This window comes from Hordeum vulgare, chromosome 2H (assembly GCF_904849725.1).
Source record: "Hordeum vulgare subsp. vulgare chromosome 2H, MorexV3_pseudomolecules_assembly, whole genome shotgun sequence".
Lineage (NCBI taxonomy): Eukaryota > Viridiplantae > Streptophyta > Magnoliopsida > Poales > Poaceae > Hordeum > Hordeum vulgare.
In genome coordinates, this window is record NC_058519.1 from 319195653 (window position 1) to 319207171 (window position 11519).

An 11519-nucleotide genomic window follows, 5' to 3' on the forward strand; every position below is an offset into this window, starting at 1 on the left:
TTTGCTGCATAGCCATCGGGTACCAACAAGATTTGAACCACATGAGTATCTCTTTATTTTATTCCCTAGTAAGAACAAACCAAGCCCGTGGCGTTGTCCATTTTTTCCGGTCCATGGGTTGCCGCAAGTTTTGTTCGGGTCTATCACATAGCTTCATCACATCTAGTCTAGCCTTAGTATTGTCCTTCGTCTTCTGATGAGTGTTGAAGAATGTGCCAAAAATGGCCTCGGTGATATTCTTTTCAGTGTGCATTACATCAATGTTATGTGGAAACTTGAGCTGATGGAAGTAGGGGAGATCCTAGAAACATGGCTTACGAGTCCACACGTGTTCTTCATTATATCCCAAGAAATACCCTGGACGGTTGGGATCAGGCTAGAGAGTGTTCAGTTGACCACGAATCCGTTCACCCGTCATCTCAGGTGGTGTCAAGTGTTCGACAACTTCACCTTCCGTGAAGTTCTTCTTGTCTTGTCTGAATGGATGGTCAGACAACAAATGTTGTCTATTGAAATCGAAGCATGAATACTTGGAACCATGTAGCAACCAACGACACTACAGGTTTGCCTTGCATCTGGGGCACGAGAACCTGCCATGCACGGACCACCCCATGAAAAGTGAAAACATCTGTAGATTATGCATTGAGTACTCGTACCAAACATGCATTTTGAAGTTTTTCTTGCTAATAGGGTCATATGTCCATATCTCATTCACCCAAGTTTCTTTGAAGTCATCTGTTAGTGACTGGAGGTACACATTTGTATTCTTCCCTGGATACTGGGCCCTGGAATTATCAACGATAGGAATATGTGCTTGCGTTGCATTAGGAGGCAAGGGGAGGTTGAGGGGACCATCAAACACAGGCCAACAACTATATGTCTTTGAGACAAAACCAAACGTATTGAACCCATCAAGTCCTATGGCGACTCATCCATTCCTTGCCTCTTTTGCTTTCCCAGGATCTAATCGATCGAAATTCTTCCATGCTTGGGCACAAGATGGATGTATCAACATTGGTCTCCCATGATCATCCTTGTCACATCTTATCCCATATTTGTGCCATATCATCTGTTTGGTCGTATCTTCGTTCAAGTAAAGGCTTTAAATTCTTGGCAGGATTGAAAGATATCGAAGAACATTTGCGTGGAATTTGGTATGATTCGTCGTACCATTAAACTTGAGAATGGTTATTAAAAAACCGGGTGTAATGGTTTGGTTCTTACTTTGGTTTTGATTGGTTCAGGTTTTATTGGGATGAGTTTTTTTAGTTTGGTTTAGGTTAGGGTATGTGGAGAAACCAATTTGGTTATAGTTGGTTACGGGTTTAAACAGTTTGGTATTAGTGGATATAAACTATGGGTCCAAACCGGTTTCTAGGCATTGGTTATGTGCAATAACCAACGACGACCAAGAATGAGTATCTTTGATCCGCGTGCATGCTGTAATGCACTATTTAATTATCTATTATGGGGAAACACCATATGAGAATCGGAAGTGTTTGCTTCTGCTTTGGTTAAGCAATTTGGTTTTAATACACTTGTGAGTGAGCTTTTCAGCCATGGGCATTTTATTTTTGCCTCTTGATGTATGCTGACTATATCTCAAGGATAATTTTGTTCCCAAACTGTTTTAGATGCACTTATGCTTTTTCTATGTCATTTTCTGCTTAACATGTCAATTTGTGCAATTATATGTACATTTAAGCAACCCATAGTTATGTACTCGGTTTAAGCCCACGATTATGTATTGTGTTTAAATTGGTTTGGGTGGAAAGAATAATGGGTTTAGTTTTGGTTGGGCTGGAAATGACATCAAATGGGTATGGTTCAAGTATGGTTTTGAGAAATAAATATATGGGTATGGTTCAAGTACGGTTCAACTATGAAACCATTCTCATGTTTACGTACCATCATGGAGGACTCTCTCGGTATACCTAGAGGATCCACACTTGGCACAGTACTTGTCGTCTGCATACTCGTTAGTAAATAAGACACATCTGTTTGAGCAAGTGTGTATCTGCTCATTTGACATCTTAAGTGCATGTAGGGTTTTCTTTGCTTCATACCAGCTTTTAGGCAGTTTGTGCCCTTCAAGGAGAGAGCGACCCCAAGAGGTCATCATTGAACCAAAGTTATCTCTGCTCACGTTGAACTGGGTCTTCATAGACATTGCTTGTCCGATGGCATCCAGCTGGCATTGATTTGTGTAGTCGTGAAGAGGTTGTCCTGACGAATTCAACATTTCTAAGAACGCCCTTGCAGACTCATCTGGTTGTTCCTCTAATCCTGCATCATGTGCATCATTGAAGTCAGCTACCATGTCATGGGTCCCGGTACCGTCATTGTCAGTGTGCCGACGAACTACCTCTTCTCGGCTATGTTCAGTCTCATCATGAAAGGTCCACCGATTATACCGAGCCCTAAACCCATGCTTCTGCAGATATAAACACATCATCTTCTTTGGTCGTTCTTTATAGTTTTTGCACTTCAAGCAGGGACACCAAATTTTTTCTTGCCACTAGCAAATGTTGCCTCTATGAATTTATTGGTCTTGTCCACCCACTCAGCGGTCATGCCACCCTCACTAGGGTGGCTAGTGTACATCCACTCACCATCACCCATACCGCTACCTGAAGTGACAATACGTGCACCAAATTCATATTCATCAAGTTAGATATAATGTAATTAAATCTAGATACATAACTAATTACTTGTGTCCTACTATTTACGCCACTGTTTTATTTTCTACCATACAAAAGGAAAATGGGCATTCATGGATTGAATCATAACTCTAATAGGTGAAGATGGGTCATAATCCCACCAGAGTACGTGTAGATTGGGTTCGTTACCTGTGCCCTACTCCGGCGTGAGGCAAAATTTCGGTAGCACCTCCCCGTTGTTGTCCAGATACACGTCTCAACAACGAGATGAGAGAATGTGTATCCAGAGAACAACGGGGTGGCACTGATGAAAATTGCCTCGAACCACAGTAGAGCACAGGAAACGAAACCAAATCTACACATACTCGGGTTGTCCATGGATAACGTGGACATTTCGAAAGGATGATGGTTATAAGTATGCAAAGACATGCATATTTATATATGTCGCCCTTTCGAACGGGAGATACCTAGGTTATGAGACTTGACATGAAAGTAAAATCTAGTGGCATCAGCATGGCGACCGGAACAGAGCAAATAGGGGAGGGGACGAGATGATAGTCAAGCTCACCCCTAGACTACAGACGCGGTAGTTGAACAACGAGGGTAACTACAACGGGACCGACGATGTTCCTCAAGATGAAGAGAAGATCCCTACACATGAAAAGCACCGGCACAACCAACATAAGCACTCACACAACAATCTAATAAACAACATCATCTCGTAGTTAAAGAACATCTAACCTAAAGAAAATATTCAAGAAAGAAAGAACCCAAAAGTAATATGTTATGTGTTCGTGTGGCCTTTGTTTGCCATGCTTCTCCAGCGCCTTGCCTTGCCTTACAACCTTAAAAACAATGGTTGCTGACTCCATAAACAATTTGTTAGTTTGATTCACAATATATCAAGCAACATCGAAAATGGAGCCAAATGGATGGTCAACATTCAAGCGAGTATAGCATATGCAATTGTAACATGCATAGCAAAAAATTACAAGACTCGTATCTTTCCTATTTCAAAAATGAGATTAGGAAGAAGAAGATGATGGAGATGAGAGGCCGGACAAGCTACTATAGAAGCCACTGTTTGGGCAGCTTGTTGTATAAAATACTGCATCGATCTGCCACATTACACTCTTCAAAAGCGAACGCCTGGACGAGTAAGGAGCGATGCCACGTCATGACTTTTAGAGGGTGCTTGGATCCAAAAGACTAAAACTAGTCTGACTAAAACTAGTCTCTTTAAGAGGCTAAAGTTCCAAGCACCCCTGACTAAAGAGAGGCTAAAACTAGTCTTGAGGCTAAATATTTTTAGTCAGGGTACCCCTACTAAAATGTGCATTAGTCCTCTCTCTCCTCATTTAACTCATCATGCAAGTTCTGGATTGGAGGGTTTGGAGGATAATAAATGCTCATTAACTTGATTTTAGTCTCTTTAGTACTTGAATCCAAGCATGGGTGAGGCTAGCAAGTTTTAGTCTCATTACTTTTAGTCATGGGACTAAAACGTATGAGGCACCCTCTTACTATGCCAAAGGAAAAAAATCGCAAGAGATGTCAAAAAAGAAAAGAAAACGCGAGCGACTCTCACACCCATCGCGTCCAGCGTTTCTCCTTTTCTCTACTCCCAACTAGCTAGGGACGCCGCCGCCGCCCTCACCCGCGCTCGTGCCCTCTTCGTCTCCTGTCCCGAGGTCCACCTCCTCCAGCCTCATCTCCCTCGATCTTCTTGATTTGGATCTCGGGAGCAGACATGGGAGGGAGGCGATGTGCCGGCGAGGCCTCTGGGACCGTGTGGCGGGCGTGAGCTACTCCGCCTCCCCACCCTCGTCCACGACGATGAGGACTGGTTCGCGTTTTGCCTCCAGTTCCAACTCATGGTCACGCTGGATATGCCCCATGACACCGTTTGCGTCAATCTGAAGGTTAGGGAGGACAGGGACGAGGTGCGGGCACAAATGCAGGTCCTCTCTCTCTCGGTTGGATCAGAAACTTCTCAATTTTACACGCAGAATCGACCTGATGGTTTCTTCTAAATGTTTATTAAAACCTAAGAAGCTTTCTTTGTTTTGTCATAATCAGGTGTTGAATGATTCTCAATATCGATCAACAATCTAGTAGGTGGCACATATGGGTCCCTCACCATGCTGTTGACACGATGGCCCTACCGAATCAAGGACGAGCCATGAGATAACATAGCCGGCGGCTCTCGTCACGCACACCGGTTGGTCCTGCTCCGGCGAGCCGCCGCCACCGTGCCTGTTTAGATCTCACTATTTAGTTTATAGGTGACCCGTGCCTCCTTTTATCTCCCTTGCATTATTGATGTGGGTAACTTCCACTCTAGTCCTAACCTTCTCTTTTGGTTTTCCGGTAGGTTCTTTGTCGGGCAGTGTAGAACTGAAATAGTTGAAGAGAACATCATGAGGCGATGCTAGAAGCTTGCTTGTGTGCTAGCCGTTGTTGTGATTTTAAGAAATTTACAAGTTCACTCAATGGAAAAAAGAGGGACTATGGTGAGAGGTGACTAAATCTACAATGTTGAATCCCTTTACCATTAGTACTCCCTCCATTTTTATATACAAGGCCACAAACCCACATTACACGTACCAACGCAAAAGTTAATGCCTTCCAAGTCAACGTTGCAAGACAACTTGTCTCCTTGTTTACCGTGTAAATTAATGTGTATTTCTCTGTCTCATGCATATCAAGCCAATGATCTCACTCCTGCATGCATGCAAGGGATAATTAATGTCCTGCTTTGCTAGTACTACGAGGCAAACACCATTAATGTTGCATCAATTAGTGTTAGTGGCCTTGTATATATGCAAATTGTAATTTTTATAGTGGCCTTGCATATAAAAATGGAGGGAGTAGTTTAAATAGCAACCAAAATTTCTTTTCATGAGACGGTGATTAATTAGTCTAAAGTTGTTCTACATATTAGTAAAATGTTGTATTTGCACTAGAAAGTTCAATTTCTTTGCTAAACCATGGACCGGTCAATGTTGAATTAGCTGAGAATGTTTTTGAAGTTCGTTGAATCACTTGTGTGAATATTTATACCAACTATGAGTGTTTCATAATCGTGGGAATTTCTTTACCATCTTTCAAGTACATCGAAATCTCCTAGGATGGCAAACAAGAAGTCGACCAAAATATCCGGCAACGGTGGTGAGCATAGTGGTGACATGTGATTTCCATGCCTATTTGTCGGCTCTACAAAATGCACATTTGATTTCTCCATATTCATTTGTTGATTTCTACTTTCATGAGAAGTTGAGAACTACTTGAGGCAGAGTATTTACATCCTCAATTTCATCCTTCACTCCTTGTAGGTGTACTTACCCTTCTCTTGCTGCTGTTGCATCTAGATATGCAATCTATGCTAGCTTTGTGGAAGTGGAGATGGAAAGGACGTTGTCATTAGTCAAGTCATGTGAGCGGGGAAGGGGCCAAAAAAGCGAAGCTAAAAACAGCTAACAGGCCCATCAGAATATTGTAAGGATGAAACTTTTCATCCTTGCACATCATGTGATAATTGAATACTATAATCACATGACCTATTTACTCGTTATGATCTCATATACATATTTTTGGGACATTTTTTGTTCCTTTTCTTTCTTCACGGGCCATCTTTAGTGCTTTTCCAGTTAATGGTATCTTTGGGCCGAAATATAATAGTTGCTAATGCCTTTGGATCGTTTACTTTGTTGGTTTTATGATTCTTGGAGGATTCATCACAACTAAAGGTTGATTCGTCAGAAATATTTTCAGCTACTTGAGGTTACATTTTGAACCGATACATCTAACATATTGCAACCTTTTTCTGACTATTTAAAAGAAAGCTCAGTCTGTTGGTTTTGGTGTTATGGGATCTCTCCTATTATATATGCACAAAATGCTATATCAGTATATGAATTCCATGGGCATTCTTGGTCCAAGGTGAACTTGATTTTAATAATTCTCCGAAGAAGTTGTGCACTTTTCATTTTGTCTCAACCAATGTCGCTTTCATCTTAATCATAGACATGCGAGCCTAATTTTTCTTGCATATTTTACTTGGTGGCTAACTCAAACTTATTTGTTGTCATTTTTGTATTCATCATCACGAACAAGACCAGATCACTGGAGTAGTCTCTGTCAAAACATATAACAAATAATAAGCCCTATCACTACCTCTAGAGAACAAACAAGAGTTAAATGATGTAGATTATGAATGATGAACTCGTAATGGGCGTGGAGGGCAGGTCTGCAAGGTGTTTTGGTAACCCTTTCTTGGTGTGAACAATATGGTCTGGTATTGTTGTTAGTTGTCAATCAATCCAGGATTTGACCTTGTTTGCAAATTCAAGTGTTTTATTAGAAGGATGACGCAAATCCAACACAAGGAACATGTTAATATGCATACTATTGTTCTTCCTGAGTCATTTGTGCAACATATATTTTTCACCATAGTAATTGAAATTTGACTCGTGTGTAGGTTGATTTTGGTGTGTTCGAAGTTCTACAACTATCAAAGGCTGCTCGTTCTGAAAGTTATTCAGAAACATGCACGCTGTGACCAACTTTTTTTTCAGATATCTCTATTTTTCAATGGTTTGTGCTGATTCACAAAGGTGCAATGAAATTATCTAAAATCATTTTATTTTGGCTTCCCATTGACTACTTTGAAGAGTGGGGCATCCTGATGTTTTCCTTTGACGTGCACAGTATCCCTATGTTTTTACACTACCATTTTTTCATTCTTTTTTAGTGTATATGATGCACTTCTTTTGTCTAAGTTAACTCTTCATTCTTCTCCTATGCTCTTCCAGATTGATTACTCTTTAGACACTGAATTAAATGTTTCACATTTTATTGGAGAATCATATATCTATGCTAGATTATAATATTTAGTTCAGAATTGTGTATCCACCTTTTTACTGAATTTTACAAATGTTTTTTGCTTGTTTAGTTTACCCAGCATTAGGGCTCTCTCACATTTTTGTCCTGATTTTTATAAATATCTGCTGGGGATTCATATTTTTTCGTTATTTCTTCCATTTGTTTTGAAAGAGAATATCAGTTTTGAATAGTCATTATCTTTGACCATTATATTGTGAGTCGATACAATAATTTCTCATTTCAGGTCCACTCCCTCCTCGAAGAATATCTGATTCATTATTCGTTTCGTGAATTCTTTATTCCAGCTCCTGCGGAGGAGGATTATGCACCCTTATTATCATTGCGAAGAAGGCAATAGAAGGCTATGGATTTTCTAGGGTGGGCACATTTGCTGTCTGGTCTTCTGATGCAACACTGTGATTCACCTTTTGCTCTCTGGTTCTTGAATTTTGGCTTTTGGCTGCTCGTGTAGTATCGTCCTAAATAAGTAGATGAGTTCGATCCATCGTGTCCATTTGTCCTTTGGGTAAATAAATGAAGAAAACTACAAAAATATATATTTTGTGCTGTGTGATTTATCTTGTAAGACTGTTACCTTTCTATTAAGACACATATTACCTTGCTTTGCTTGCTCTGCTTTCTGAGTGAATGCTCTGCTGCTGGTGCAGTTTAATTATGTCTAATTTTTTAGAACTGGCATTTATTTAGACTGTATATACATGTTTACAAATTTATCAGCTAGATTAGTGTGTCGAGTCACGCAAAGGAGACGTGCCCTGGGTGCGTCCCTGTCACTAGTATCTTATTTTTTATTTTTATTTTTATTTATAAAGTTTACACTTGGTGGTCGTCCGTTCACTCCTATGTACCACCTCTTTCTCTCAGCTCTGTCAAGCGAACCACGCGTAAGAACCTACTCCCTCCGTTTCTAAATATAAGTCTTTTTAAATGTTTCACTAGTGGACTATATACAGAGCAAAATGAGTGAATCTACATTATAAAGTATGTCTATATACATTCGTATGTAGTCCTTTAGTGAAACCTCTTAAAAGACTTATATTTAGAAACGGAGGGAGTAGTAGGTAGGTAGGCAGATTAAAAATATTGTATTAAAAATGCCTCCTTCACCGATCCTGCTGCTGCACGCCTGCACCGCATGGCCTTCTCTAATCTCCTTCCTTCAGCCGCATACTTTCCAGATCCATATCCATCTGCACTATCAATATTACATTAGGCAAACACTTTAAATAAGTAGTCTGATTAGAAGCATCCATCGGACTAATAGATTGCCTTTGATTCTAATTTAATCTTGCGGTCCAACACCTCTATGCTTTCGCAAATAAAATTAAAAAAGTGCTAGCTCGTAGCAAACCTCCCGCATCCATCCATAAATCCCTCCCAACAAATTTCCCGGATATTCCTCTGGAATCTTATCCTTCTCTCAGGCGCCCACACGACGCACCTCCCTGATATTCTAGTCAACTGCAACACCACATCCTCTACGACGGTAGAGCACATCGCGCATTCCTTCACACCTCGTCGGCGGCCACAACAGTGGAGGAGTAGTCTCACCGTCCAGATTCGTTCATCTGCTCTTCTCCACCCCTCCCTCTCCACTAATGCGAGTATGCGACCCCGGGCGACATGGTTGGTGTGCCATCTCGTCGATAAGGGGTCGAGCACCTATCTCTTCTACCTCCGATCACCACAGAAACAGAAGTTAACACGTGTGCTCCTCTTCCTCACTGATTTTTTTGTAATGTTACAATGATTGGACTATCTTATTCTTGATTTTTATGTGCTTGATCAGTAGGAGGCCATGATGTGCATCCTAGCAAGGAGGCTCCATAGGCGTTGGTGCCTTCGCCTCTAGCTCCAGTTCTTCTCGACATTGTCGGGAGCACGCCCGACCGCCTGCAAAAAATGATGCCTCGCGTCCTCGGCTCAGCTAGGTTTAATTTGATATACTCGACTAACCTACTCTATTGTAAAGGAGGCCTCGGCTAATGGTGTGCATCCTTGCTACAGAGCCGCTCCATCCATTCCACTCTTTTCTATGTGTGGTTAACCATGGTCCATCGGGATAGAAAGGAAGCAAGTCCACCATCAGAAGGAAGCACGAGTATTGTTGATAGAAGCACTACCAACATAAGAAGGAAGCACAAATAGCATGCACGGCCAGAAGGATGCACTCCCCCCATCAAATGGAAGAAGCATAACTACCATTTCATGGAAGCCCGACCAACGTTGAAAGGAAGCATGGTTGGCCATCAGCCCGATGGTGTTTGAGTTGTGCCTTAGATGCCACAGTTTTGTTTTATGGAAGCAAATCCTGTCAAACCAAATGTACTGTTTCAATGATAAACATTTCAGATTGGAAATAAATATCCTTGGAAGCAATTTAGTGGTACATTGCAAACAATTCTTTGGCCTTTGAAGTATATTTTTACCGCATCAAAAACAAGATAAATATGATGGTACATTGGACATAAATTTTTGCCAAAATGGAAACAAATTCTCTAGCTGACGGAAACAAAATGAATTGTTGAATTCCTAGCCCTCCCTACCAGGCTATAAGATTTGAAGCAAAAAAAGACATATTTCCACCTATCACAAAGCAAAAAAGATGTTTCCACCTATCACAATATGATTTGCTTTCCTTGCAGATCGCCACACAAGTGCAAATGCACTGCTTCAACTGCAAGTTTAAATACATGCCAAAAGAACAGATAAGCAATTGAAGCACGAAGCATCGAAGCACACGACGAAAATCCGTTTAAAAAAAGGCACACGATGAAAGTAGTTAGAGAAAAAAGAGATGAGGAGTAAATATCGCGAAACAGATCTAACAAGATTTAGGGCAGTGATGTGTTACGAAATAAAGTACATGCAAACTAACTTCATCCAGGCCCACACTAGACGCTACTTGACAATCTCCACGCTACAGGAAATTTAATCCAAGAATCCTAGACTAGTCTGATGGGGAGCAAGGCATCGGACGTCTGATGCCTAGCGGCTCCTTTATAATCTTGTTCAACTGATTATGCCCCTCATTTGTGTATCGTTCTTGTCATCGGCTTCCCGTCCGTACCCCTTGCTAATCTAGGCACAACACTTGCGCGAAAACTGCTCCCTTCTGCATGAGGGTTGAACTAGGCCCATCTATGTTCGCTGCAATCTAGGTGGAGCTCTGCATCTTCAGTTTTCTATTCCTTGCTTCATTTACATCTTGACAAAGTATACCTTGCTAATCACATCCATCCGCCTAATTGGTTCCTGATCCTATTATATTATAGCTTAGTCAATTGCACTTCATTACTGTAGTGGAATATGTATGCATGTGACTCTTCCATGCATGATGTTTGAATGTCTTGGACGTTCTCTACATAGTGCATGCAACACATACATTTATAGGTATATCCTGCTTGCTTGAGCGATCAAAAAGCTCATTTTGTTGTGTTCGGTGTGTTCAGGCAGTATGGTTTTGTCTCCATAAACAGAGAAATTAGGGCTTCCGCAAACTGTTACTACACATGTGATTAGAAATTGGGTTGGGCATGTTAGAGTTATAATATAAGTCATGTACCCATTTGTATTTATCCCGTTGTATAAGGGGTTTCCTGCATATGTTCCACACCTGTACATGTATATATATCGGTGTATGGCCTCATGGGAATACAAGTTGCTTTCCTAACATGGTAGTAGAGCTAGGTTAAGTTTTTGCACACTTCAACTCGTGTGATCTGTTTCTTCTCCCCGATCGAAGGAGTCGGCTCATTCCCGATCAAAGCCTCGTCCTGCTCCCGCTCCCGATTGGATCTTCTCTCCCGTTCCCGCTGCTCCCGCTCGGAATCGGTCCAGGACGGATCGGCTCCTCACTCCCGCTTCGGCTCAGATCGATCCAGGATGGGATCGGATCCGACTCCTTCTCCTGCTCCTGATCCTATAGGATCCCGCCCCCGCTTCTCCCACTCC

General features: G+C 41.5%; 2 long non-coding RNA genes across 7 annotated transcripts; both read left to right on the top strand.

Moving 5' to 3' along the window:
- Positions 1-4215: 4215 nt before the first annotated feature.
- On the top strand, positions 4216-8170 carry LOC123426170. Of its 6 annotated transcripts, none has more exons than XR_006622077.1 (6): positions 4218-4621; positions 4740-4945; positions 5035-5173; positions 5773-5831; positions 5996-6158; positions 7850-8170. It is a non-coding gene; the product is annotated as an uncharacterized LOC123426170 (long non-coding RNA). The 6 variants fall into 6 exon arrangements; XR_006622076.1 differs by having other exon boundaries at positions 4219-4621; positions 5035-5180; XR_006622075.1 differs by having other exon boundaries at positions 4216-4621; positions 5035-5180; positions 5773-6158; positions 7789-8170.
- A 416-nt stretch (positions 8171-8586) lies between these two features.
- On the top strand, positions 8587-9944 carry LOC123426171. The gene is made up of 2 exons (XR_006622078.1): positions 8587-9496; positions 9573-9944. It is a non-coding gene; the product is annotated as an uncharacterized LOC123426171 (long non-coding RNA).
- The last annotated feature ends 1575 nt before the right edge of the window (positions 9945-11519 follow it).